The sequence below is a fragment of the Panthera leo genome, chromosome C1 (assembly GCF_018350215.1).
Source record: "Panthera leo isolate Ple1 chromosome C1, P.leo_Ple1_pat1.1, whole genome shotgun sequence".
NCBI lineage: Eukaryota > Metazoa > Chordata > Mammalia > Carnivora > Felidae > Panthera > Panthera leo.
The window spans coordinates 65,289,990-65,314,633 of NC_056686.1; the positions used below are offsets into that span (position 1 = coordinate 65,289,990).

Genomic DNA, 24,644 nt, shown 5'->3' on the forward strand with positions numbered 1-24,644 from the left:
TGATAGGATCTCCACAGGTGGAGGGAGTCAGCTTGGTGGGACAGAGGTGTGTGTATGTGAATTGGGAGAGATAAAATGGCATAGGCATGGAAGGGAGGGATCCTCTTCTGTGGAGAGACAAAAGGAAGAGAAAGAGAGCCTGTGGAATTGTGGTATTGAGTTAGTACAAGAGAAAAACCTCTTTGGACCACGGACTGGGGAATGAGAAATATGGAGAGTGCCAGTTTTTATTTAGCAAATAGCTTTAAGAGCTGAAGATTGGAGTTTTCAAAAGTGCGTGATTTTCTCTGGACTGGAGGTGGCTGGCTGTGCATGCACCTCTGGGGGAGGAGGCTGGCTCTGTGGTGTGGTATCAATCTCAGGGGCACACTGGGTGAGAACAGTCCCTTCCCTCGAGTACTGTGGGAAGGTTTATTGCCTCCTCAAGGACAAAAGACCTTGCAGGTGCCAGCCAGCAGGGTGGAGTGGCACTGTACCAGAACAGAATCTGTGCAGTGCAGGGATCCTTTAAGACGTTGGGGGTTGGATCCCAGCACTTATAAGGCTTGGGAGACTGTGGAGCCAGACAAGTTGGCTGCCTGTGCTACTCTGTGAGGGCTGCATGAAGAGCATAGTTTGTGACACCTGGTCTAGGGAGGAGAGATTGGGGTGTTGCCATTTTTCTTCCCATCTCCAACATGGTGGGGCTTCAGGGAGCAGCACAGTGGCCCCCAGTGGAGGCTGGGCCGCTTACACCAAACCCCACCCCCTCCTTGACTGGCAACTGCTTATCTACTGGAGTGGGAGGATACTGAGTGAACCAAATGGCCTCTCCTCCAGACCAGCACAGCCACTGTGCAGGCACCAGGCACCAACAGAACCAACAGACAACTGTCCTGCAGTTTTATATGTTAGTCTGTCTTTTTCTTTTCTTTTTCTTCTTTTCTTTTTTCCTAACCTCTCCTTTTGTTTTCCTTTGGAATCAGGTTCATAGTTTCAGAGTTGAAGAGAATATATATTTTATATATATATAAGTATATATATATAAATATATAATGCATGTATTATATATAAAATAAAAAAATAAAAGAATATACATTATATATATATATTTTTTTTTCTTTCTCTGTTTTGTTTGTTTAATCAGGCACTTTTATTGTATTGTTTTTACAGCTTTATCTCCTTTATTTTCCTATCCCTCTCTCTGGATTAAGCCTTACAGTTTCTTTGATTCTCTGCTTGGTCTTTTTTTCTGTCCCTTTCATTTTTCTCTTTGTATGGAATCAGGTCCCCCCCCTTGCCTTTATTCCAGTTACTTCAATGAACAACTCAAAGCACACCTGGTAGAAGATCCAAACAATCTACCACTATGAGCAAGGAGGAGCTTTACAGAGAATTTACCAGTGGGATAGAGCAGTTAAATACACAACAACAGAGTGCACACAGCATACTCCAAAAACATTTCCTAAAGAGCCAAGCCCCAGACAGTGTATGACCCCTTTTTAATATAGTAGTACTCACAGGTGCAGGACACATTACAAGCTATTAAAACATGTAAAAGACAGAAATGTATCCAGAATTACAAAAAGGAAGAATTCTCAAAAGAAATCCAGGAAGAAATGACAGCCAGAGAATTGCTCAAAACAGATATAAAAAATATATCTGAGCAAGAATTTAGAGTAACAGTCATAAGACTAATCTCTGAGCTTGAAAAAAGCATACAAGACAGTAAAGAATCTATTGCTGCAGAGATCAAAGATCTAGGAAATAGTCACGATGAATTAAGAAATTCCATAAATCAGATGCAAAATAAACTAGATGCAGTGACAGCGAGGATGGAAGAAGCAGAGGAAAGAATAGGTGAAATAGAAGATAAAATTGTGGAAAATGATGAAGCTGAAAAAAAGAGGGAAAGGAAATTTCTAGACCATGAGGGGAAAATTAGAGACCTAAGTGATTTAATGAAATGAAATAGTATCCATATCATAGTAGTTCCAGAAGAGGAAGAAGAAGAAGAGAGAGAAAGGGACAGAAGGTTTATTTGAACAAATTTTAGCTGAGAACTTCCATAATCTGGGGAAGGAAACAGGCATCCAAGTCCAAGAGGCACAGAGAACTCCCTTCAAAATCAACAAAAGCAGGTCAATACCATGACATAGCATAGTGAAACTGGCAAAATACAAAGATAAAGAGAGAATTCTGAAAGCAGCTAGGGACAAACAGGCCACAACATATAAGGGTAGACACATGAGGGTGGTAGCAGACCTATCCACTGAAACTTGGCAGGCCAGAAGGGAGTGGCAGAAGATATTCAAGGTGCTGAACAGGAAAAATATGCAGCCAAGAGTCCTTTATCCCTCAAGGCTGTCATTCATAATAGGAAAGATAAAGCCTTTCCTAGGCAAACAAAAAATAAGGGAATTCATGATCACTAAACCAGCCCTGCAGGAGATCCTGAGGGGGACTCTGTGAGTAGAAAGCAGCAAAGACTACAAAGGACCAGAGACATCACCACAAGCATGAAACTACAGATAGCACAATGACACTAAATCCATATTTTTCAATCATATGCTTTCACTCATATGTGGAATTTGAGAAACTTGACAGAAGACGATGGGAGAAGGAAAGGGGAAAAATGTTTCAAACAGAGAGGGAAGCAAACCATAAGAGACTCTTAAAAACAGAGAACAAACTGAGGGTTGATGGAGGGTGGGGGAGAGGGTAAAGTGGGTGACGGGCATTGAGGAGGGCACTTGTTGGGATGAGCACTGGGTGTCGTATGTAAGCGATGAATCATGAGAGTCTGCTCTGGAAGTGAAGAGCACACTGTATACACTGTATGTTAGCTAACTTGACAATAAATGATATTAAAAAAATCCATATCTTTCAGTAATCTCTCAGAATGTAAATGGACTAAATGCCCCAATCAAAAGACACAGGTATCAGAATAGATTGAAAAAACCCCAGGATCCATCTAAAAATTGATAAACCTCTAGCTAGATTTCTCAAAAAGAAAAGAGAGAGGACCCAAGTATATAAAATCACAAATGAAGGAGGAGATCACAACCAACACCACATAAATACAATTATTAGAGAATACTATGAAAAATTATATGACAACAAACTGGACAATCTGGGAGACACGGAAAAATTCCTAACACACTACCAAAATTCAAATGGAAGGAAATAGGAAAATTGAACACACCCATAACCAGTGAAGAAATTGAATTGGTTATCAAAATCTCCCAACAAAAGGGAAGGGGAAAAACTAGTTTCAAACAGCAAGGGATGAAAACCATAAGAGACTCTTAAATACAGAGAACAAATGGAGGGTTAATGGGGGGTTGGGGGGAAGGGAAAATGGGTGATGGGCATTGAGAATAGCAGCTTTTGGGATGAGCACTGGGTGTTGTATGTAAGTGATGGATCATGGGAGTCTACTCCTGAAGCCAAGCGCACACTGTATACACTGTATGTTAGCAAACTTGACAATAAATTATACTAAAAAAAAATCTCCCAACAAATAAGACTCCTGGGCCAGATGGCTTCCCAGGGGAATTCTACCAGACATTTAAAGCAGAGTTAATACCTATTCTTCTAAAGCTGTTCCCAAAACTAGAAACAGAAGGAAAGCTTCCAGACTCATTTTATGAAGCTGGCATTATGTTGGTTTCCAAAGCACACAAAGACCCCACCAAAAAGGAAAATTACAGGCCAATATCCCTGATGATGAACTTGGATGCAAAAATTCTCAACAAGATACTAGCAAATTGAATTCAATAGTATATTAAAAGAATTATTCACCATGATCAAATGGGATTTATTCCTAGGATGCAGGGTGATTCAATATTCACAAATCAATCAATGTGATAATCACATTAATAGAAGAAAGGATAAGAACTGTATGATCCTGTCAATAGATGCAGAAAAAACATTTGACGAAATACAGCATTCTTTCTCAATAAAAACCTCAAGAAAGTCATGATAGAAGGAACATACCTTAACATCATAAAAGCCACATATGAAAGGCCCATAGCTAATATCGTCCTCAGTGGGGAATAACTGAGAGCTTTACTCGTTTTCTGGGGGTACCAGAAAATACCCCCAAATAGCCAAAGTAATGTTGGAAAAAAGAAACCAAAAACAAACCAAAGCTGGCAGCATCACATTTCCAGACTTTGGCTTGTATTTCAAAACTGTAATCATGAAGACAATATGGTATTGGCACAAAAACAGACACATAGACCAATGGAATAGAATAGAGAACCCAGAAATGGGCCCACAAATATATGGCCAATTAATCCTCAACAAAACAGGAAAGAGTATCCAATGGAAAAAAGACAGTCTCTTCAGCAAATAGTGCTGGGAGAATTGGACAGCAACATGCAGAAGAATGAAACTGGACCACTTTCTTACACCATACACAAAAATAAATTCAAAAGGGATGAAAGACCTAAATGTGAGACAGGAAACCATCAAAATTCTACAGAAAAAAACAGGCAGCAACCTCTTTGGCCTCAGCCACGACAAGTTCTTACTTGACATGTCTCCAAAGGAAGGGGAATTAAAGCAAAAATGAACTATCAGGACCTCATCAAGACAAAAAACTTCTGCACAGAAAAGGAAACAATCAACAAAACTAAAAGGCAACCGATGGAATGGGAGAAGATATATGCAAATGACATTCAGATTAAGGGCTAGTATCAAAAATCTATAAAGAATTTACCAAACTCAACACCCCCAAAACAAATAATCCGGTGAAGACATGGGCAGAAGACATGAATAGACACTTTTCCAAAGAAGATATACAGGTGGCAAACAGACACATGAAAAGATGCTCAAAATCACTCATCATCACTGAAATACAAATCAAAACCACACTGAGATACCACTGGTCAGAATGGTTTAAATTAACAACTCAGGGAACAACAGAGTTGGCTAGGCTGTGGAAAACGGAGAATCCTCTTGCACTGTTGGTGGGTATGCAAACTGGTGCAGCCACTCTGGAAAACTGTGGAGGTTCCTCAAAAAGTTAAAATAGAATTACACTGGGTGCCTGTGTGCCTTAGTCATTTAAGCATCTGACTTCGGCTCAGGTCATGATCTTGCAGTTTGTGAGTTTGAGCCCTGCACCGGGCTCTGTGCTGACAGCTTGGAGCCTGGAGCCTGCTTTGGATTCTGTGTCTCCCTTTCTCTCTGCCCCTCCCCTGCTCATGCTGTCTCTCTCTCTCTCAAAAATAAACATTTAAAATTTTTTTAAAAAAAGTAGAATTACCCTACAACCCAGCAATTGCTGGGTCTGGATTAGTATTCTATGTGTAACATTTTACTCTTATTCAATTATTCCAATGCTATAGCATTTCTTCACTGATTTTAACTTTAAGCTGTGATAATTTCTACTCACTTGCACCTTGAGTTTTGAATTTTCTCTGTCTCCTTGGAATTTTTTGACTTTCTTTCTTGAATGATTTCCTCCATCCTGATTAAGAGCAATTTAAGATGTATATGGAATAGGGAGGAGAAAGCCATCTGTGTAAAGCTATCAGTTTATTCTAGAAATAAAAACAGCACTATGGGTTGTTTGTAGTGATTCATATAAGAAAATAATTGATAAGGTCATAAGAATAGTTATGTCTCTGATATGTCTAAAGGCATAGTTAACATACAAAATGCATTTGACATTACAATACAGGGTGAAAAATAGTAGAAAATGATGCTTAGTGGGATGGAAGTTAAAGTAAATAAATATCTCAATTCAGATACTCACTATCTACCTGGAAATAGTGTCACATCTGCAGTGTCACATCTCCCATAAGACCTCCCTGCCCCTGCCCTACCCCAACTTTATTTATTTATTTATTTATTTAACAGCAGCATTTTATTTATTTATTTAATTTGTTTAATTTTTTTTTCAATATATGAAGTTTATTGTCAAATTGGTTTCCATATAACACCCGGTGCTCATCCCAAAAGGTGCCCTCCTCAATACCCATCACCCACCCTCCCCTCCCTCCCACCCCCCATCAACCCTCAGTTAGTTCTCAGTTTTTAAGAGTCTTTTATGCTTTGGCTATCTTCCACTCTAACCTCTTTTTTTTTTTCCTTCCCCTCCCCCATGGGTTTCTGTTAAGTTTCTCAGGATCCACATAAGAGTGAAACCATATGGTATCTGTCTTTCTCTGTATGGCTTATTTCACTTAGCATAACACTCTCCAGTTCCATCCATGTTGCTACAAAGGGCCATATTTCATTCTTTCTCATTGCCACGTAGTATTCCATTGTGTATATAAACCACAATTTCTTAATCCATTCATCAGTTGATGGACATTTAGGCTCTTTCCATAATTTGGCTATTGTTGAGAGTGCTGCTATAAACACTGGGATCCTACCCCGACTTTAGATACCAGTCATAAGCCCAGGTTGTTTCTTGTGCTTCTGACCGAATGGGTATAAAATGGATGTTCCAATGACCATTCCCCCAACACTTGGGTTAAATTAACTTGCTAGAGTGGTTTACAAAACTCAGAGAAGCACTTAATTTAAGAGATTACAGGTTTATTGTAAAAGGATATAACTCAAGAATAGCCAATGGAAGAGATGCATAGGGCAAGGTATGGGCTAAGGGTGAGGAGCTCCCATGTCTTCTCTGAGCTCACCACTCTTCCCAAATCTCCACGTGTTCGCTGACCTGGAAGTTCTCTGAAACTACTCCTTTTGGATTTTTATGTAGGCTTCATTATGTAGGCATGATTGATGAAATCATTGGTCATTAATGATTGAATTCAATATCCAGCCCCTTTCTTGTCCCCAAAGTCGCCTCATTAACATAATAAAAGACACGTTTATTATGTCTTGGAATAATAAAGATATTGACTTAAGTATATTATTATAATATCTTTATTATTCCAAGAGTTTTCCAACTGTTCAAATAAAGATATTATTATTCCAAGAGTTTAGGAGTTCTATGCCAGAAAACAGGAACAAAGACCATATACATATGTTGATTATATGTCATAGTGTCATATTATGTTAGAAAAGAGATATTTGCCAAAGAGGAGAGAAGAGATATCATACCTAGTTGGAAATTTACTGTAGAGTTGACATACACTGTTGAAATAATTAATATTAAAAATGAGAAGATCATAGAAGAACTAACCATTCTGAGATTATAGTAAGTGACTATCTGAGCAAACAGATAAAAGTGATTAATATGCCTCTAACTCAAAACATAAGATTCATACTAGGTAGGATGTAAGAGGAGTGCTATAACTGTCAAGACACATATTGGAAGTCTTCTTTGGCTAAATGAAGAACATGAAGAATGTGTGACATGCTTTGCTGAGTGTTTGGCAGTTTTGTATCCTAATAGGTATGAGAATTGACCTGGTTAATGAAGTGGTTATAACAAGAACAGTATGACAAAGTGACCCTTTTATTTTAGTGTCTTTTGGTGCCCAGATCTCTGGGTTCATAAAGTAAATACTAGCTACAAGAGGAATGGAATGTTTGAAGACATGTTAAATAAAGTAATGCACATAAAACACCTAGGATAGGGTTATGGATAGATATTAAATTATTTCCTAGAGTTCCAATAGATAGCAGTATATATGGAAGTGTCAACGTTTCTAGGTCCTTGACTTTTATGAAAGTCAAAGTATTTTGTGTTAAACAAAACTAAATGCTTTCCTACTTTGTTAAATATAAGACATTTTGCTTAATTTACAATTTAGTTGATTACTAATAAGGATGAACATCTCTGTACAGGTTTATTGGCTCCTTCTTTCTTTCCTTCAATGTTTTTCATGGATTTTATATAGTTTTCCAGCTGAATTGTGAAAACATTTTGTATACAAAGCTATGAAATATTTATGAAGATATTAATTTTCAAATGTGTGACATTTTGTCATTTTCTTGAAAATTTTGCTTATACAGCATTTCCTAATATACAGAGGTTCTGATTTTTAAGTATACAGTTCACTTTCTCTATGATTTCTACCTTTGGTGCCATGCTTAGGAATACCTGGCTCCCCCTCATTTTTTGGTGAATATTCATCTACTGAAGTATGATGCTTGTGGGTGTTATAGAAAGCAGAATTTCTCAACTATCTTTTTGCTTTTAACATTTTTGTCAAGGAAAGCAAATCTTGGACTAGAAATACAAACTGTACACTAGAGAGAGAAAACAGATTTTCAGGAAGAGTGAAGAAATCGGTTAAGTAAATTCTTGTTCTTTTGCCTTGATGAATCAGGCCTTGGTATTCTGTGACAACCAGCAAAAGAAACTAGAAAACCCCAATAATTCTGGTTTTCTCTGAGTAGTTTTGGAAGAACTAGAGCAGATAGGATGGCAATGAGCAAACATGGTTTTGATTTTCAAAAAGAGGAAGAGGGAGATTTTGCAGATATTAGACTGAAGAGTTTAGTTCAGGAAAATTTTTAGGATGTGTTATTAAAAGGATGCTTCCTATGATCACTAGGAACCAGTGTGGCTTCACTAAAAACAGCTTATTTCTGCCCTACATTAATGATTTCTTTTATTAAAAATTAGAATAAGGAAATGGCATGTTTTTCACAACATTCTTATAGACATGATGGAGAAATGTGAGTTGGATGTTCAATTAGATAAATGTGTTATTGATGGACTATCCCCAAAGTAATTATTAATGGATTAATTTGAGCCTGAGGGAAATAGTGACAAAATTCTTTTACTGGTTTTAAACTGTTCAAATTATATCAGTGACCTTAGAATAGGTATTTGATACTTATTGTATTATTATTATTGTTGTTGTTAATTATTATTTTTCATTTAAGACAAGGAATACTTTATTCAAATCCATCAGAGAAATGGGCAGGTTGAGTCTAACAAAGTGTTGTATTTTGAAGCATAGGTCAGTAATTGTATATGAGAGTATACACAGCTACATACAAATTAACTGATCAGAGCACAGATTTTCAATGTTCAAAACAGAATAAACTTCCCTGTAAAAGCAGCACCTTTGTGACATTTTAAACTTTAATATTATTCTCTTCTCTGCCCTATCTTTCAATAGAATCCATACTAACTTCCTCATAATCCTTCTCAAGGGCAACCATATTCTCATGGGCCTGAGAAAAACTTTCCATGCCCCATGCCCTCACCTAAATACCAGTGAAGAAAGGCATGTTTGGCATACATCAAGTCAAACTTGTGGTCAGGTGAGCCCAGGTCTGAGCGATGGCTGTGGTGTTGCTCAGCATGTACACAGCTCACTGTATTTTGGCTGGGTCCCCACCAGATATCACAGTGGGAGGCTGGTTTTTAATAACAACTTTGAAGCAATGGGGCACCAGTCCACAGACTAGATGATATACTTGGTCTTAATGGTGGCAATGGCAGCATTGACATCTTTGGGAACCACTTGCCACTATACAACAGGCAACAAGCCATGTGTTTACCATGGCAAGGGTCACATTTTACAATCTGGTTGGCTGGCTCAAAGCATGCATTCGTCATCTCTGCTACAGAAAGTTGTTCATGGTAGGCTTTCTCAGCAGAGATGACAAGGGCGTATGTAGCCAGAGGGAAGTGGATGTGGGGATACAGCACTGGGTTGGTCTGGAGTTCTGTCAGTTCAACATTCAGAGCTCCATCAAATCTGAGAGAAGCAGTGATGGAGGACACAATTTGGCCTCTCAACCAACTAAGGTTAGTGTAGATTCAATATCGAGGTTTCTATAACAGGTGTCATAGATGGCCTCATTGTCTACGATTAAGGCACAATCAGAGTGCTCCAGGGTGGTGTGGGTAGTGAGGATGGAGTTATAGGGCTCAATTACAGCTGTGGAAACATGGGAGGCTGGGTAAATGGAGAACTCCAGCTTGGACTTCTTGCCATAATCAACAGAGAGATGTTCCATCAGCAGAGAGGTAAATCTCCCAAGCTCCTCCTCCAAAGCTGTGGAAACCCAAGAAACCCTGGATACCTTTCTCCTGGTCAGCCAATGTTCTAGTGCCCTTGGGCATAATTACTGGCAGCATCTTCCTTGCCTGTGATGAGCTGCTCAGGGTGGAAAAGCTGGCAATTGGTACCATTGCAAAGTCATTCATCAATGACTGTGGGTTCCAGGTCTACAAACACTGCCCTGGGCACATGGTTGCCAGTACCCTTCTCACTGGAGAAGGTGTTGAAGGAGTCATCTCCTTCCCCAGTGGTCTTGTCACTTGGCATCTGGCCATTAGGCTGAATGCTGTGTCCTAGGCAATAGACTCCTAACAGGCATTGCCAATCTGGACACCACCTCGGCCAACATGGATGGATATGCATTCATGCATTGTTGCTGCTTTGCGGCTGCTGAGCAGATGGCAGAAAGGAAGAGATGAGGTTGTTGCTTCTTACAGTGTGGCTTTTAGGTGGTTGATATAAGAGAAACTGCTTAAATTAGTGTTAGATAAGTAGGGGGAATATATTGTGTGAAAGAATTAATATAAAAATATAGGCAAGATCTACTAAGATAAAGTTTGATGAAAATAAATCTACATTCTTTTTTTTTTTACTAAATAACTTGTGTCATTGTTAGATTGAGGAAATATGACTCAGAAGCTCATCTAACAATTATTTAGAAGATGTCAGTAACTTCAGGGTTACTGACCGGCTGGCTCAGTCAGTAGAGGATGTGACTCTTGATCTCAGGGTTGTGAGTTTGAGACCCACGTTGGGTGTAGAGATTACTTAAATATAAAATCTTAAAAAAAGTCAGTAACTTCAGTAAATCAATATGTGGTGGCCAAGAAAACCAACTCTATTCGTTGTTGCATCAGGAAGAATGAGGGAAACAGTAGCCATTACTATGTAATATTGGCCAAATTGCACATGATGTGTTGTGGTGCCAACGATTAAACACAAATAGAGAAAGACTGATGCACGGTGAGAGATGTATTACCAGCATGGGAGAACTGGAAACCATACATCAGGATGATGACTGAAAGAACATGAGAAGGAAAGACTTACAGGAAACATGAGCGTTGCCCTCAAACATTTGAAGAGCTCTCATATGGTGAATGTAGATGTAGGTTCAATAGTGGACCTAATAAGGTGATAGGTTTCAACTCAACACAATGAAGAATCTACAGAGTTCTTCTAAGTGGGAGAAGCAAGGTTTAAAGAATGGGCTAGACAATTACTCAGCTAGTGATACTACAGAAGAATGAATAGTTTGCCCAGCAGACCCTTAAAAATCTAAGATTACAACTGAATCAACTTTTCATTTTTTCCAACACACAAAAGTGTTGAGAGGCATTCCTTAAGCCTTCTGGCTTCATCTAATAAGAGGGAAGGCTGCATTTACAGCACATGTGACTGGTGACCTTGGGCAAGGGACTCTAAGTAAACTATCCAGAACAGGTCCCTGGAACCAGCTCATGTTGTCCAGATCTCTGGGTCACGAGATAAACTTAGCTTTTTGTGGCTGACTCTGTCTGTAACCACATTCATTTGAAAACATGACCAATAGAGGCCAATTAAGTTTTGCAAGCATGATACGTATAACAAGTGTGGCAGATTTGGAAAAATAGCTTGAATTAACAAGCTTATATTATGAAATGCTTGGCATAACTTCAGCCTGAAAAACCTTAATTTCTGTTTATAGTTTTAGTTACTGCAGCTTTAGTATTTATGCTATTCAATCATTTCAATTACTTTAGTTTCCTGAACAAAAACACATCCACTTTGGTGCCATTAAAAATTAAATTCATAATGACCGAGGAAGATCATTGCTTGTTATATTAGCCTCCTGAGAGCAGTGTATTGGGAAAGGCTGGGTGGGATATGCCTCATCTCTCATGGTTGTTCCCTATAAAAAGGACACCACTATTTATGGGGGTGGAGGTCCGGATACAAAATGACAGCATCACTGTGAATGGGAGAAATAAACAAAAGCTAGAAGTACATTCCCTTCCTGTTTTTGTGCGGGGAGGAATGGATAGGAGTCATTACAATTTGAGGGTTAAGGATCATATGTGAGGACTGAATGAAGTAATGTATATAGCACAAGACTTAACAAATGTTTGATACACAGTAAGCATTCAGTAAAAGATAGTATTATTAGGATTGTCATCATCACTATGTAACCAGATGGTGTAATGTCATAGCCCATTAGGATTATTTAGCTGTTTGGTGAGGAGGAGGGACCCTTATTCAAAGAGCACAGGATGGCTGGATTAGGGCTCAAACCTGATCAATTTTCTAAGAAGTGGGAGACAATTCTATCAGGCTTCTCTAGTCCCCATCTGTCCTACTAGTATAATCCTTGCACACCCTACCCTTTAGGAGCTCATGGACTGGTTTGGAGTTATGCTGATGCAAGCCAAGAAATGTCTCAGACCTGTAGAAGCTGGAAGAGGCAAGGATCATCCCATGGAGCCTTGAGAGGGAACATGGCCCTGTTGACACTTTGATTTCAGATTTATAGCCTCCAGAATTGTGATATAATAAATTTCTGTTTGTGTTAAGCCTCCCAGTTTATGACACTTATTACAGCAGTCCTAGAAACAGGAGGGAATATAAAAGGTCCAGAGAAGGAAGAGAGAGAAATAGGATTTCATAACTAATGAAAATATGAGTAGTAGGGCCGAAGGCGTTATTTATTTATTTATTATTGTTTTTTAAGCCAAAAAGGTACTGCTTGTGGATGATGGAAGCTTTAATATTTAGGTAGAATAATAAAACTAGTGTGACTCATGGCATTTGAATTTTGGATTCTTCTGCATTAGAACAATGATCCAGTGAGACTAATAACAAGACTTCATGTGCTTCGGAGTGGGACTTTATGATTATAGGAAATGGATACCCACAAAATTTATTTAATTGCTGCCAACACAAAGATGATGACAAAGCCAAATTCAAATCCCTTGCACAAAATTTGGTGGTAGTTAGAACTTGGCAGTGGAAAGGAAAAACTTTAGATGGTGTCTGTTGATTGGGTCTTGACTAGGCAACATTTTCAAAGAAGATACATTTTGATAAATGCTCAAAGGCCACTCACTCAGATGCAGATCAGAACTAGGCCAGAGCTTGATGTTGACACTCAGTTGTCTTATTTCCCAGAAAGTATTTTAATGATGGCTATTGGTATGTGGAAAGGTATGCATGCCTATGAATGAAGAGGGAGGCACACTCATGAGAATGATCACCTGTTGTGGTTGATTGGAAAAGAGGCATCACTAGGAATTGGAGACCAAGACTGTCAGCTACAGAGCATTGCCATATTTTCATTGCATTGTTCATTACTCTTGGTTGGGTAATAGAACTAAGCCAATGGTGATGGTGTGCTTGGGTTGAAATCCAATCACTGATGTTTTGCTCCATCTTGCAAATTCTAGTTAATGGCCTAGAATCAGACCCGGAAAAATCCTGAGAATACATGTAGTTGAACGTCTTAATTTGACAAATTAGGACACTGGATCCAAGGAGATGATTTTACCAAATTTATATTCTCACAGTGCCATGTGTAGAAGCTGGGTCTTTTAGCTTCGAGTGCAAGTTTTATCCATAATATAGTGCTCCTTTTTTCATGATTACAAAGTATTTATATTTTGTTAGTTAACCACATTATCATGTTGAATGGAGGCAAATGTGAAATTGTGTCATTATATTCTTATCTATTTTTAAAGTTTTATTATATGTAAAATTTATTATTGATTAATTATTAATTATGATTGAAATTGAAGGTGTGAGAATTAGTTCCAGTTGTACCACTACCTATTTCTGTGATCTTATATATGTTACTTATCTTCTCTTGATTCAAATTATCCTTCCATATTTGAATAAAATTATGAAAATTTGTTTTAATCATAAATTATTGTAAACAAAGTTGCATATAAGATTGCTAAGTATGATAGTGTTTGGTATCTATTAAGTGATCAAAATATATTGATGAATCTGAAAGTTGGGGTCAAATTTATTTATTTTACTTTATTTTTATAAATGGTAAATTTCATAGTATCTATTGAGCTGATCTGCAGACTTTCCTTAACAATAATAAGGAAACACAATAACATTTATTGAGGGCTTGGTGTGGGGTGGGTACTATGTAATACTTAACATGTGATGCCTCATTTAACACATCATCTGATGTATAGATATGGTAAAGACCTATGTTCTAAGAATGATGTAACTGAGGCTTAGAGAAGTTTAGAAACGCCCAACATCTTAGAAATTGTAAGTGATGGATCCAGAATTTGAACCCATGCTATTCCCCGAGAGTTCTTGGTAACCACTCTACCATTTTGCCTTCTCGTGGATGAAAACAAATTGTGTGAGTTATACACTAAAGAGACCTTTTTATAGCTAGCATCATAATGGCTTTTAAATTAAATTGTTTACTACCGAGAAGTGACCCTTAGGAATAAGGTGATATGGTTGTTAAGTCATTTGAATTCTTAATCCACTTTCTAATAAAGTTATTTTCAAAGATTCTTCTCCTAGGCGCATACACACACACACACACACACACACACACACACACACACACACACATAGACACATCCAATCAAAACAAACTGTAGAACATTTTCCTAGGCTCATTATCCTATATTCCCTTATTGTAAAATAAAACAACAGCTACACTAAAATGTGTTTTTATATGCAAAGACATAAGGAAAAATGGTTGTGGTGCCTTTCCACTCATCTTAATGATTGCTATTGCCAATAAAATTGAATGATTAGAAACTGGAATTTATGAAAGTCAGGAGAAATGTTTTGTTTGAAAAATAGCTTTTTGGGGGGCAGTCTTTAAATAGGCATGGTCTTGGTGTGTGTGTATGTGTGCTAAAGCTTTGAGGGCTTGGGCAAGTTGTTTTTGGAGTGCCTCACAATATTTCTGAAGTGACACTTTGAACAGTGAAACCTGCCCATCTCACTTTATAGTTTTGAACTGAAATCTGACTGCAAGTAAAATCACTGCATTTTTGCTACGATGAACAGCTCTATGGTTGTTTCATCAAAAAGTCACCTAATTTATCAGAGGAACTTTCCTCTTTTACATAAATTCCTTGCACACTTTTTTTTTGACACTAGAATTTTATCCATTTATTTTATATTTTCTTCCTTCAATCTATGCTTTCATCATTAGATTTCATGAAAGAAATAGTACTTTTATTTCTGCCATGTGGTTAGAATTATTTGGGTATATTTTTAATATTCAGAACAACAGAATAGGAATTCGGGAGAACTGATAATCTGGAAATGACTGAATAGATACTTAAGTGCAAGCATACTATGTGGTTCACTTAGATGCCTTTAAAAGACTATTCAATTCTGACTATATTGCTTCTCATTTCTTTTTTTTTTTCAATTACCCTGAAGATAACCTTTATGCCATATATTACTAATTTTCTACTAAATGTCAAGAACTTAACTTGATAAAATTATTTGTATCATTAAAATAAAGTTATTTACTCATTTGTGGGTCAATATTCACATAACTTTAAAAAGTTTTATAGTTGGGGTGCCTGGGCAGCTCAGTTGGTTAAGTGTCCAACTTCAGTTCAGGTCATAATCTCACAGTTCATGGGTTTGAGCCCCAGGTCAGACTCTGTGCTGACAGCTCAGAGCCTGGAACCTGCTCAGATTCTGTGTTTCCCTCTCTCTCTGCCCCTCCCTAGCTCACACTCTGTCTCCCTTAAAAATAAACATTAAAAAAATTAAAAAGTTTTATAATTAACACATAGGCTTGATAATATAGAGACCTATCAAAGGTTTTAAAATGATATCCTAAAAGTCATGATAAGTTTTACATTTTCATAGTCATATATCAAGATCATTCTATATATTAAATATGCACCCAAACTTAAGCAAGCCTTAGATAACAATATGTGTGATAGGTAGATATTGGCTGATTATAGTGAGCTTGAACTTGATATCAATTCAGAAAGTTTTTAGGGGAAACAAACAATAAACAAAAAATGATATTAGATAGCAGTGAATTGGGAGCATGAAACCAGAGGATTGAATGGAGAGTGCCTGGTGTTGCGTGGGGATACTTTTGATTGGAAGGAATTTGGATTGCCAGATAAAATACGGTACTCCCAGTTAAAGCTGCATTTCAGATAAAAAATGAATTTTTTTAAAAATGTAAGTATTTCCCCAATATTGCACAGGATATACTTATACTAAAAATTATTTATTGTTTATCTGAAATTCAACTTTACCCAGGATGCCTGCATTTTTGGTAAATCAGGCAACTCTACAGGATGGCTTCTCTGAGGAGGTGGTGTTTGAGGTGAAAACTGGATAATAAGAAGGAGCCACATGTCGAAAGTGAGTGAAGAAAGCATTTACAGGGAGAGAGAACTGGTGGGCAAAATCTGGAATATAGAAAGAGATTGATGTGTTCAAGCAAACAAAATGAACTGTGGTTGGGTAACTGGCAAAGAGGAATGTGGCATGAAATAAAGTTGGATAAGTAGGTGGGAGCTAGGTTAAGTAGAACTTCCTAAGCCAGGGAAGGTTTGGATTTTATTCTACATGCTGTGTAATTAGCCGTTTGAGGATGTGAATGGGTTTTGTACATGTAAGAGGATTGGGGGTGATATATGTGGCATACTCTGATTTATAGTATAAAAATGTACTCTAGAGAATGGATTGGAGGGCACCAAGTAGGGAGGCAGAAAGGGTAGTTAGGAGGTTATCACAATGATCCAGGCAGGAAAGGATGGTGATTGGGGCTTGAATGCTGACAGTGGAGATGGAGAGAAATGAGCTGACTCTGTTCATTTGTTGTTCATATATTGTAAGTAGAGCCAACAGAACTTGCCAATGGACTTGTTGTTGCGAGTAAGGAAAAGAAAGAACCCCATCACTACTTTTATTTTTTTCATTTTTAATTTTTTAAATATCTAAAAGTAAATTTAATAAGAGTCCTAGATAATGTGCTGTGGTACATCAGAGAATAAGTAACTACTGATAGCTGGTAGGATCAAGATAATTTTAGTAGAGGGGGCAGTATTTGAGCTCAGTCTTAATTATAATAATTAATCTAAATCTGTGAAAATAGAACATTGTACACTAATCTGGAAACCAAGTGATGTACACATACACATGAAAATATCTGTGAACCATCACTACTTTTAGATGAAAGTCCTTGGCTCAGTGTCTGGCACTGATAAGCATTCAATAGATGTCAGCATCATTAGACTCCCTATATATGGGAAATTAAATTTATTTATAATAAAATCGAAAATAGGGATGCCACGGACTTATTTAGATTTTGGGGGGCAATTTTAGTTTAACAGAAAAACTTAAATTATTAATATAATTCACTCTGTAGCATCAAATCTCTAAAGCTTTAAGGCAAATTTATAAAGTAATATATTTTAAAGTTAAAAATGCTGATTATTCACACTATCTTTCTGAGCAGTGATTCTCAATCATGAAGCTATAATATCAGACTCTGGTGAGATGTGTGTATAGCTTAAAAAGGTACATTCAGTACATAGAAGTACATAAGTTTGCATTAGAAAATAAAAATGAAACCTGTTTCAATAACACAAATTATAAACAAGTAAAATTTAACAGAATCTCGGCTGGTGTGGATATAGAAAGGTCATAGTGATTCTCAATTGCGGCACATTCTCAGGGACAATATCACAACTTATAGAGGTAGAGACAAAAATGGTTAGTCATCTCTGCTCTGAGGGGAGCTCAAGGCATTCCTTCCCTGCCCTCAAGAAGGAGAAGCTCTGGCCTGGTCAAGGACAAAATAGTCATGAAGCTCATGTAAGTATTCTTTACTTACATGAGAGAACAAAAGTTCTCTCTTTTTCTTGATTCATTCTTCCTCTCTCTCTCTCTTTTTGGACTATTTGTTTTTCTCAGGTTTTTATTTATTTATTTTTATTCTCAAATTGGTTAACATGCTGTGTATTCTTGGCTTCAGGAGTTGAATCCACTGATTCATCACTTACATATAACACCAAGTGCTCACTCCAACAAGTGCCTTCCCTAATGCCCTTCTTAATTTTACCCCCCTGCCCACCGCTTCCCCACTCCCATCAACCCTCAGTTTGTTCTCTGTATTTAAGAGTCTCTTATGATTTGCCTCCCTCTCTGTTTATATCTTATTTTTCCTTCCTTTTGCCTATGATCATTTTTTAAGTTTCTCAAATTCCACATATGAATGAAATCATGTGATATCTGTCTTTCTCTGACTAATTTCGCTTAGCATAATATCTTCCAGTTCTATCCATGTTGCAAATGGCAAGATTTCATTCTTTTTCATCGCCGAGTAGTATTCCATTGTGTATGCATGTGTGTGTGTGTGTGTGTGTGTGTGTATCACATCTTCTTTTTTTTAAGTTTATTTATTTATTTTTGGAGAGAGAGAGAGAGAGAATGAAAGCAGGGGAGGGGCAGAGTGAGGAAGAGGGAGAGAATCCCAAGCAGGCTCCATGCTATCAGCACAGAGCCTTATGTAGGCTCGAATTCACAAACCATGAGATCATGACCTGAGCTGAAGTTGAGAGTCATATGCTTAACCAACTGAACCACCCAGGTGCCCATATTTACATCTTCTTAATCCATTTGTCAGCTGATGGACATTTTGGGCTCTTTCCATAACTTGGCTATTGTTGATAGCACTGCTATAAACAATGGGGTGCATGTACCCCTTTGAATCAGCTTTCCTGTATCCTTTGGATAAATTCCTAGTAGTTCAGTTGCTGGGTCATAGGGTAGTTTTATTTTTAATTTTTTGAGGAACCTCCACAGTTTTCCAGAGTGGCTGCACCAGTTTGCATTCCCACCAACTCCTGTTATTTCCTGAGTTGTTAAATTAAACTGCTCTGACCAATGTGAGGTGGTATCTTATTGTGGTTTTGATTTGTATTTCCCTGATGATGAGTGATGTTGAGCATCTTTTCATGTGTTTGTTTGCCATCTGGATGTCTTCTTTGGAAAAGAAGTGTCTTCTGCCCATTTCTTCACTGGATTATTTGTTTTTCAGGTGTTGAGTTTGGTATAGATTTTTGATACGAGCCCTTTATCTGAATGTCATTTTCAAGTATCTTCTCCCATTCCATTGGTTGCCTTTTAGTTTTGTTGACTGTTTCCTTTTCTGTGCAGAAGCTTTTGTCTTGATGAGGTCCCAATAGTTCATTTTTGCTTTTATTTTCTTGCCTTTGGAGACATGTCAAGTAAGAACTTGCTATGGCTGAGGCCAAAGAGGTTGCTGCCTGTTTTCTTCTGTAGGATTTTGATGGTTTCCTGTCTCACATTTAGGTCTTTCATCCCTTTTGAATTTATTTTTGTGTATGGTGTAAGAAAGTGGTCCAGTTTCATTCTTCTGCATGTTGCTGTCCAATTCTCCCAGCACTATTTGCTGAAGAGACTGTCTTTTTTCCACTGGATACTCTTTCCTGTTTTGTTGAAGATTAGTTGGCCATATATTTGTGGGCACATTTCTGGGTTCTCTATTCTTTTCTACTGATCTGTGTGTCTGTTTTTGTGCCAATGCCATACTGTCTTGATGATTACAGCTTTGTATTACAGGTTAAAATCTGAGATTATGATGCCTCCAGCTTTGGTTTTCTTTTTCAACACTACCTTGGTTATTTGGGCTCTTTATTGGTTCCATACAAATTTGAGGATGTTTGTTCTAGCTCTATGATGAATGCTGGTGTTATTTTGATAGGGGTTGCATTGAAAATGTAGGTTGCATTGGATAGTATCAACATTTTAACAATATTTGTTCTTCCAATCCATGAGCATGGAATATTTTTTCCATTTGTTTGTGTCTTCTTCAATTTCTTTCATAAGCTTTCTACAGATTTCAGTGTGCAGGTCTTTCACCTCTTTGGTTAGGCTTATTCCTAGGTATTTTATGGCTTTTGATGCAATTGTAAATGGGATAGATGCCCTGATATCTCTTGGTGCTTCATTATTCGTGTATAAAAATGCAACCGACTTCTGTACATTGATTTTATATGCTGTGACTTTGCTGAATTCATGTATAGCTCTAGAAGTTTTTTGGTGCAGTCTTTCAGGTTTTCCAAGTAGAGTATCACATCATCTGCAAAGAGTGAGTTTGACTTCTTTTTTGTTGATTTGAATGCACCGTGTTTGCATCATTGTATTCTGGGCTTGTTTGTAACGTTGGCCTTCTATAGACTTTTGGCCCAAGTAGTGTTTTAAGTTAATTCTTTGAAGTTTGCTAATCTGCTACAAATAACAAAGATAGAGAAAATATATTTACAGTATTAAAAAACTCATGCCTTAAAGCACATGGAAATGAAAATTAAATAATAAGAAATGAAAATTCAGTCTTCTAAAAAGAAGGGGAATCTCCCTTTTAGAAATATAATTTTCTTCCACTGAAAAATGCTCTAAAATTTTACTGTTCCCCCACTTTGGGTCAATGAACATTATTACCTATGAAAGGTGAAGAAGTCTAAACAGAAGCCAAGAACTCATTAAATGCAGATCCCCTGTATAAATTTTCTACCTGTCAGGTTCATCCTCTGGCTCCGGTAGAAATGAAGAGGTCCTAATTTTTAAAAATTAAATATTACCCAAAATAAATATTGTACTTTGGTCACAGTCATACAACTGAATATCAAAGTACAACCCAAAGACATTAAGTTTCAAACTGATAACTAATTAAGAATTCAAAGTGGGCCATGCACAAATGTCTAGGTAGTTGGTCATAGAAATTTCTTTGACTACCTATGTAGAATTGAAATAAAGTCAATTTAAACACCCTCTAATAGAATGCCTCTGTCAGTAAGACTTTTCTAAAGACTACAGCTACAAATAGCGATCAGGCATCCTGGGAACAGATTGACTAGTACATGTGAGCTTCTCTTTCCTTGCTTAGTTTAGTCATTGTTTCTAACGTTTTGAGGTCTCAAAGAACCATGTGAGTCAATGAACCACATGTAACCAAGGACAGAAGGTTCTGATTGAAGGCTAGTTTTTTTTTTTTTTTTGGTCTTTCACAATATTAAAACAAAAGATCTAAGGACAGAACCTTAATGATGAGAGAGAGAATTTCTTTGCTTCATCAAGATACTAAAATGTCCTTCCTCTTTCAGCTTTTATCTGCTTTCAGAAATGCTTTGTTAACATGAAATGTACTTACTCTGCTAACGGGCCTTTCTAGTTATTTATTGCTGTGTTATAAACCATACCAAAAGCTAGTGGCTTAAAACAGCACTCTTCATTTTGCTGACAAATTTGCAATTTGGGCAGGGCTTGGTAGGGATGATGTTTTGTGTGTGTGTGTGTGTGTGTGTGTGTGTGTGTGTGTGTGTGTGTGTTTTCTTTCTTCCATATGATGTCAACAGGAGCAGTTTGACTGTAGCTAGTGGATTCACTTCCAGGACTGCTCATTTCATGGCTAACAAGCTAGTGTTGATTGTTAGCTAGTAGCTTCGATGGGAAACAAGTCTGTGGGCCTGGTTTCCTTTTCACTTGGGCCTTTTCCTTGGGATGATTGGGTTTTCTCAAAGCATGGTATCTGTGTTCCATGAACAAGAATTCCAAGAGACAGGAAATAGAACTGCTGGTCTATTAAAGTCTGAGCCCAGAAATGATCATAGATTTACTTCCACAATCTATTGATCAAAGTTGATACAGAGCCTACCCAAATTCAAGGGAACATAGACCCCAACCTCTCTATTGGAGGAGTGTCAAAGTTTTGTGGACATCTTTTTCTTTCATTAATTCCAAACCAACTCCTATTTCTGTCATTAAGACAGAAGCACTCTATGAGAGTCTTGGGACCAAATGCAGCAGAAGAGGAGAGTCATACTAAGGAATAAATGAGCAGGAAGAATAAATCCAGTTACAGTAGACTTATGTATCCATAAATGAATTTTGCTGCAGTTTGACTAACACTACTCTCCCCAAAGAATGCTACTCTTTTGCTATTGTAGAGATATAGGGACAGAGGTAAGGGGTAGGAAAGATTCCCCTCATGTCAACTCACCATTCTAGAAGTAATTACCCTTGTCTTTCTTCTTATGCTTTCCTCTTTGGCTAACTCCAGATTCTAATTTTGTTCTTTCCTATTTATTGCTTTGTGCTCATTTCTTAAACTCTAATGATTATTTTTTCCCCTATATTTATTTAATCCATACAACCAACTCTGTTTTCCCCCCATTTATCTTTCCTCATATCTACTACTGTAATTTAAATAAATTAAAAATATGGTGAGAATTGTTGGCTACTTAATTTGACTCTCAAAGAACATATTGAGAAGATAAATGCTTGATTTAAAATACTTTATTATAGGAAAACAAAAACAAAAACTAATGGGAATAACTTGGCATTTTGAGCCAAAAAGCATTTCCTTTTGAATCATTTATTTTATGAAGCAACCTAATTCTATTGTATACCTAGATACATTAAATGTACTTTCAGCTATTTGCATCTTGGAGATCCTTGTCAGTTTTATGTTTATTAAGACCTTAAGGAGTCTTGGTCTATTACATCACAGCTCTTGCCCTCAGGGGGATCTTAAATTAGTTTAAACATAAAATTAGGCTGATCTTAAATTAATTGAAATAGTAAAAACCCTTTAAAACATTGAGTAATTACCTTAAAGCTTTTCACTGATGATGCATTCATTTTTAGATTCTTACTTTGGTCTTAATTTAGCAAAAATGATTTTATGATTCATTTCCAAAGAAGAAAAAAGTAAAAGCAACCAACTTAGCCAACTCTATTTGTGAAACAAGGAAATAAAGGCTTACTTCTATTAGAAAAAAAGAAAGAAAAAAGTAATTTTCCTTCTGTCTCCGTTTTTCTTATTTTTTTTCTTAAATAACAAATAATACAAAAGCAAAAAAGATAACAAGATAACAGGATTATTTCACATCATTATTTGCTGAAGGTCAAGTTCTAGAAGTACATGTTCCTATCTTCTTGCTACTTATGTTCAAAATGGAAACCCTTAGATTAGAATCTCATAATAGGGTTAAGATCCCTATTAGTTAAAAACATGCTCATATTATTTTTTTCTGGACAGCTTATACTCTGGCAGCACACAAGACTACACTTGATTGGCTGAGCTGGGGAAAAAGTATCCCTGGATAAATCTATTCCACAGGCCAAAGATTGGAGTTGGGTCTGTGTCCTAACTAGACTTAGTACTGACCACTTGCAATGTTACTTAATGTAATAGGCAAAACTAAAAATTCTCTAAATAAATAAATAAAATTATCATGTTAAAATATAAGAGAGAAATTCATGTCTTAAACCATATATCTTTTAAAATACAATGAGCAATATAAGATTTTTGCTGTGATTGGTGAGAGGATCATTCATTCATTCACCAGGACACATTTATTACATATCATTTGAGGTAGTTTTGGAGCCTCTAATGGGGGCCAATGAAGAGTATCCTCTTTTTTTGACCAGGTTTTATGAATTAATTCAACAAATGGTCAAGTGTTTATTGGCTGCCTGTTATGGGATAGGCACTGTTCTAGAAATTGGGATACATTTATTGAAGAAAATAAACCCAAATTCCTGGTCATTTGGTTGGTTACATTCTACTAAGAATAGATAGACTGAACACAAAGGATGATCTTTATTAATAATAAAGTTGGAAGAAGTATCTTAGCCTGAGACTTGAATCCTGGAATTAGTCAGACTTTCCCATACACCCATTCCCAGACAGTGCTACCCTATGATAGGCCTCCTTCCATGGGGACAGACTGGTGTCAGCAGCTAGCTCCCTAGAAGAAGAAATGGGGAGAACGCCCAATTTTCCCCAAATTCATAAGTCTGATAAACTATTCCATCTCCCTTGGGTCAAGCGAGTCAAGGAGAGAAGTGAGGTAAGTTTTAAGGAGTGTTGGAGGTGTAGGGCAAACATGTCCCCTTTTAAATCTGCTTGTTGCTTATCTTTGAAAAAGTTTATTTATTTAATTTAAGAGAGAGGAGAGAGAGAGAGAGAGAGAGAGAGAGAGAGAGCAAGCACAAGTAAGGGAGGAACAGAGAGAGGGGAAGAGAGAATCCCAAGCAGGCTCTGCATTGTCAGCACAGATGTTGGGGCTTGAACTCAGGAACCATGAGATCATGACCTGAGCCGAGGCCAAGAGTTGGATGCTCAACCCACTGAGCCACCCAGGTGCCCTTAATTGTTGCTTCTTAATTGCACATGACAGACTCTGAGATCTCCAAGGCCAGGGAAAAAGCAAGGGTGAGTAAACTTCCACTACAGGGAATCACATGGATTCTAGCAATATTAACAAAACATCTCATTTTTTAGGTGAGATCAAACCTACAATGTTTACCAAGTAGCTATGAGATGTAAGGCATTGTGCTGGGCAGCAATGGGGAGAAGAAAAATATCACAAATGACATGTTTTAGCCCTCAAGGAGCCTTTGTCTCGTAGGAAGACAGATATGTATCAATAAAAAAAAACTATAGTAGAATTTGGAAAAAGTGCTTCTGGGAAGTATTTTGACACTAGGGGGGATTGTGAAGACTTCCTTTAGCTAGACTCTGAAGTTCCGGATCAAATGTTATATTTTGAGGTCTCCTTGGACTCCCACATAGGAATCAATCTCCCTTTCCTCTAAATTTCCACTCTGATCTACCTATTATCTCTTATCATGCTTATTATTCTATACCTTATCTACTAGTTAATTGTCATAAGTCTATTATTTCTCCTTTATACCATA

General features: G+C 37.2%; 1 pseudogene; it reads right to left on the reverse strand.

Annotated features, from left to right (window-relative positions):
* Window positions 1–9,015: 9,015 nt before the first annotated feature.
* On the reverse strand, window positions 9,016–10,291 carry LOC122225906 (annotated as a pseudogene).
* Between the last annotated feature and the right edge of the window lie 14,353 nt (window positions 10,292–24,644).